Raw genomic sequence first — 5764 nt, 5'->3', positions numbered from 1 at the left:
ATCCAGAATATATAAGGAACTCAAACAACTTTACAAGAAAAAAACAAGCAACCCAATTTAAAAATGGGCAAAAGAGCTAAATAGGCATTTCTCAAAAGAAGATATACAAATGGCCAACAGACATATGAAAAAATGCTCAACATCACTCAGCATTCGGGAAATGCAAATCAAAACCACACTGAGATACCATCTAACCCCAGTTAGGATGGCTAATATCCAAAAGACTGTGAACAATGAATGCTGGCGAGGTTGCGGAGGAAAAGGAACTCTCATACATTGTTGGTAGGACTGCAAAATGGTGCGGCCTCTATGGAAAATGGTATGAAGGCTCCTCAAACAATTGCAGATAGATCTACCATATGACCCAGCTATCCCACTTCTTGGAATATACCCAGAGGAATGGAAATCATCAAGTTGAAGGTATACCTGTTCTCCAGTGCTCATTGCAGCACTCTTTACAATAGGTAAGTGTTGGAACCAGCCCAAATGTCCATCATCAGATGAGTGGATATGGAAAATATGGTATATCTACACAATGGAATACTACTGTGCTATAAAAACGAATGAAATACTGCCATTTGCAACGACATGGATGGACCTAGAGAGAATTATATTAAGTGAAACAAGTCAGGCACAGAAAGAGAAATATCACATGTTCTCACTTATTTGTGGGAGCTAAAAATAAATAAATAAATACATACACAAAAAAAACCAGGGTGGGGGGAGGGAAGAAGACACAAGAATTACACTTCCTTGAAGTTGATACGACAAGGGAACAGAAAGGAGGTTGTTGGGAGGGAGGGGAGACAGGGAGGAGGGAGGGAGGTAATGGGTAATGGGCCTCAATAATCAACCATATTGTATTTTGACAAAATAAAATATAAAACAAAAAAGAAAGAAAGAAAACCATACCGTCTCCAAGAGAAACACAGAAAAAAAAAAAGAATTCAACAGGCCCATGTTCATTTTTTTATTTAGCTCACTGAAAACAATAGGTATTCACTGAACTCCTTGCTCTGTTGAGAAAAGTACAAAAACTACCGCCAAGTTACCGGTTCCAACTTTGACCTGGAAGCCTCCTTTCCGAGCCGGTGGTGGAAGTGCCTTACTAGTCCATTAGCTCTATCGGCATTCCTAATTGGGGCCCTAAGTACATTGGACTGACTGTTCAGAGCTTCAGTCAGTGCCAGAAGAAAAGACGAATTGCTTTTAGCCAAAGGAATGATTTTGTTACTCTGTGTGCTTCAGCCTGACCCTCCAAGGCATTCATCCTACCTAGAAAACATATCTCTGGATTGCTTCCTTTTTATTCCTTAGAGAAGTGGAATTAATAACAATTTTTAGAAGAACTCCCAGGTTAAAAACACATAAAACTCAATGTTATCATTCTTAAAATAGTCTTTTCTAATATCTTATGATCCTCTTTTGGCAGAAGGAATAAAGATTTTTAATGACGTTTAACCCTGAAAGCTGTAAGGCAGGATGGATTTTTTCCTTTCTGATTTATTTCTCCGTGTCTCGTTTATATCAGTCAGGTCACATTAGATTTGGGGAAGACAAAGGAGACATAGAATAGGGTAAATCAGGCAAGTTCCTTGAAATAATTGATTGCTCTAAATATTATGTTTACAAAAAAAGACCTACTCATTATGATTGAACACAAATAAAATTCTGATCTATAAATAAACATTTCAAAAACACACTGACAAAGTTTTTCCTTTTAAGTGGAGGGGCACCACTCTTGCTTAGAAGCCTGGTTTAAAAATTTGTTATAACTTAAGGAATTGGAGAATCATGTGTGTTGTTGTCATATGCTCCAGCATGTGTAAGTCATTCCTGGGCCATTAAATAAATGCTCCCTAAGAGAAAACTCATTTGCAATAGCAGCAAGCTACTAGTTAAGAGAGGGTGGTCCAAAAGTGGAGGCAAGAGAGAGGTCATTTTCATTTTAATCTCATTTTATAAGAGCAAAAAGGAAGCCTCAATAGCTTTATGGTACTAAATATGTTTTAATGATCTTTTTGAACCACAAAAAAGCTTGCAGAATATTCAAATGGGATAGAAAAATAAAGACTTTTTTAATCATAAAGAGTTGGAGAATGTGGTATTCAATGATCATGGAAAGTAGATTTGGACGCCGAGTGTCCCTTGCCTAGTGTTTATGTCAACTTCCCCATATATTCTTTTTGGAAGGAAAGTAAAGCATTGGTGTACTGAGAGCGGTTTATTAAACAGCTGTCCTTACATTGCCCTACCATATATGGCCCTTCTCTTTTGCAAAGTCACTGTGCAATAGGTATGGGGAAAAATAAGTCACTTATTGTGAACAGCTACCACGTCTCCAGAAGCTGGGTTGACCCAGAATGTGAAAACACATAATTTTTGCCTCCTGTCTTTTTCCTCCTCTGCTCCTTGGTTCATGTCCAGGGACATCTCAGTCTTCTGATGCATATGAGTAAAAGAAGACAATGCCTTCTCTACCTCCCCAGTTGAGATCTGGGATCCAGGACATGCGGCCAATGTGATAGCACGGTTTTTCTCTTGTAGTTCATTTTGTTCTTGTTGCATATCCACAGAGAAAAATTAAAATGTATAAATCATGGACAAATTCTTGACAAGTCACGCCATTATATCTGATCTTTCTTTCCACTTTCTGGTATGTGGTAATTGTGCAGAACTGAAGTTGTTGTCTGTTCATTACAACATAGATTTAAGGGGACCTACTTGTCATTTAGAATATACCCCCTTTTTTGAGAAAATACTACTGAAACTAAAATCTTTTGGGTAAAGTACTCCTAATATTAAAACTAGTCAAAGATATAAAACCACACAAGTATATTTGAATAACAAAAAATGTTCTTGAGCAGCAACTGGAATGTAATCTTACAAGATAGTAGGTCCTTCACTCTGGCTTGTTTATCAGGGAATAAATACCACATCCTGTACACCTTTGAAGCCAGAGGCCACTTTCCACTGCAGAAAAAAAATGCCAATATTTTATGAATTTTTAGCTTTGCAGTTTTCTGAACTGAAAAGCAACCAGATCCCATTGTACTGTTAAAAAACTTTTAAGTGTTTTAAAATTCCTCAAAAGACACCTGACATGAAAAACAGCGTTATTATTGCTGCAATCATTTGACTATTTGGATAAATACAAGCATCTTCTAGAAAACAGTGGGGAAAAATAATCCTCCTACTCTATTCTACCTCTCTGCTGTATTTCCTGAAATAGTGAACCCCATTTTGGTACCTGTGAAGCCTGCCATGAATTTGACAGCATTCCTTAGAATGCAGTGATTTTACATTTGGGAAATAGTCTGAAGACAAATGGAAAGAACCGTATAATTTCTCCACAGTGAATAGGCTGAGAGATGGCTTAGTAGCAGAATTTAAGGGTATAAATATTTAGTCTAAGGAACATGATGACAAGCTTAACTTCATTCCACTCAGGACAGGGTAAAAGAAAATGGACCTAAAATTGCACTGGAAAGAATGTGCTGTGTATGGATAGACAACTACATGCACAGACACATATTAGACATGCACATATAAACACATAAATACGTGCAGAGCTTTCATAAAGCCTTTGTGGTTGCTATTTTCTTCCCCCTGTGCATTTCAAACTTTAATAACTTAGTTTGGGGTTATGGTAAAAATGACTTATGCAGAAGTTCATAAGTGAATTCATTAAACTCCGGGACAATCATATTATGGAGTTATAACATTCATTGTAGGTCCTGTGACAAATTACACAAATGGCTGCCATAGACAAGATGATAATGAATAACTTTCATTATGAAATTAAAGCCCATATCACTTTTTAGAAGATAATTTCTTTTGACTTTATGTGATATATATCCATTGCTTTTGTCACACCTACAAGCCAAGCTATTAAACTTTAAAAAACTATAGTGGGGCATTATGAAGTACCTGTATATCTTTGTGTATGAGAATATCCTAATATCATAGTCAAGTCTAAAAGCAAAATAGATGTTTGACAACTTCTTATAGTCTTATAGGAATTTTTTTATTCTTTTTAAATTTTTTTTTTTTTAACTTTCTTGCTATTTGTTTCTAAGGGAGTCTTTGTTTTGATGTTTTTCATCTCAATCTTTTTTTAGTAACCATATCATGTCCTTAAATTGTGCAGGGCATGGTACTTTTTCCAAAATCTTTCTCATGTTTAATTCTTCCTCAAGTCTCTTCCTTCCCTCCAATCCCTTTAGATATTTAATCTTAAAAGATAACTAAGAGTCATCCTATGTGGACAGAGGTGGAGAATCCCAGTGGGGAGGGGAGAGGACTCAAAGAAATGGAAGAGCCAGAGCAAAAATACAGAGATATGGAACAATGCTAAATATTTAGGAAAAGCAAGGATTTGTGTAGCTGAAGTACTGATGCTTGTTTGGGGGACAGGTGGTGAAGATGGGGACATGATGCTGAATAATAGATACGGCTACAGAGGTACAGGCTATAGAGGCTTATTTACCACACTCTGGAGCTGGAGCTTGTCCTCTAAACAATGGGTAGCTAACGATGGGTTTTAAGCAGAGCAGTTGGGACATCAGATCAAGATTTAGAGAAATCATTCTGGCCAACAGCGTAGAAGATTCACTGGAGGGTAAATATAACACAGGCAGAAAGGATCATATGGAAACTGAGTTAAAGCTGTCATGGAGGGAATAGAAAAGAAGGCAGTCCAAAAGAAAATGAGAGGAAAGAATCCAAAGGACTTAGTACTAACTGAATGGGAAGTTAAGCAAGAGAGTGGAATCTAGGGTGACTCTGAGGGTTCTGACTTAAGAGACTAGGTGCTTGATGGTACCATGCACTGAGACATGATACTCAAAATAGGGAAATCTGTAGAGACATAAAGTAGATTAATAGTTCTTTAGATGGTGAGGGACACAGAAAATGGAAGCGTGGGAAGTGAGAACAAAAGGATATGGAGCTTCTTTTTGCGGCGATGATAATATTCTAAAATTAACTATAGTGATAGTTGCATATATCTGTGACTATCAAAAACCACTGAATTGTAAGCTGGCCGGTTAGCTCAGGTGGTTAGAGCGTGGTGCTGACAACACCAAGGTCAAGGGTTCAATCCCTGTGTTGGCCAGCTGCCAAAAAGAAAAAACCCACTGAATTGTATATTTTAAGTGGGTATGTATAGCATGTGAATTACATGTCAATAAAACTGTTTAAAAAAAAGAAAGAAAGCAAAACCAAGATTTCTCCAAGGAAGAGAAAAATCTGCCTGTGGACAGAAGCTTCAGCTCCTGCCAGGCAGTTTCCAACCTGCTGACACACCCTACAGATATGGAAGTTGCCAGCCCCACAATCACATAAGTCAATTCCTTGAAATAAATCAATAGACAGATAAACAGATAGATAAATAAATTTCTATATCTTCTACTGGTTCTGTTTCTCTGGTAGAATCCAAATTATCACAGATTTTGGAACTGGGCAGAAAAGTGCTGCTGTAATCAATACCTGAAAATATGGCAGTGGCTTTGGAATTGGGTTATGAGTAGAGGCTAAAAGAATTTTGAGGTACTTAGCAGAAAATTCTAGATTGCCTAGCAGAAATGGTTGGTGGGAATATGAATGCTAAAGGCACTTCTAGTGAGGTCTCAGAAGGAAATGAACATGTTATTGGAAAGTGGAGGAAAAGTGATCCTTGTTAAAAGTGGCAGAAATTGACTGAACTGTGGTCTATTTTGAAAAAGTGGAACTTGTAAGAGATGAACTTGAATATTTAGCTGAG

General features: G+C 37.2%; 1 non-coding gene across 1 annotated transcript; it reads left to right on the top strand.

Moving 5' to 3' along the window:
* The first annotated feature begins 5042 nt into the window (after window positions 1-5042).
* On the top strand, window positions 5043-5116 carry TRNAV-GAC (transfer RNA valine (anticodon GAC)). Its single transcript has one exon. It is a non-coding gene; the product is annotated as a tRNA-Val (tRNA).
* Window positions 5117-5764: the final 648 nt, after the last annotated feature.

Source organism: Cynocephalus volans, chromosome 12, assembly GCF_027409185.1.
Source record: "Cynocephalus volans isolate mCynVol1 chromosome 12, mCynVol1.pri, whole genome shotgun sequence".
Lineage (NCBI taxonomy): Eukaryota > Metazoa > Chordata > Mammalia > Dermoptera > Cynocephalidae > Cynocephalus > Cynocephalus volans.
This window is presented reverse-complemented; position numbering and strand designations above follow the sequence as displayed.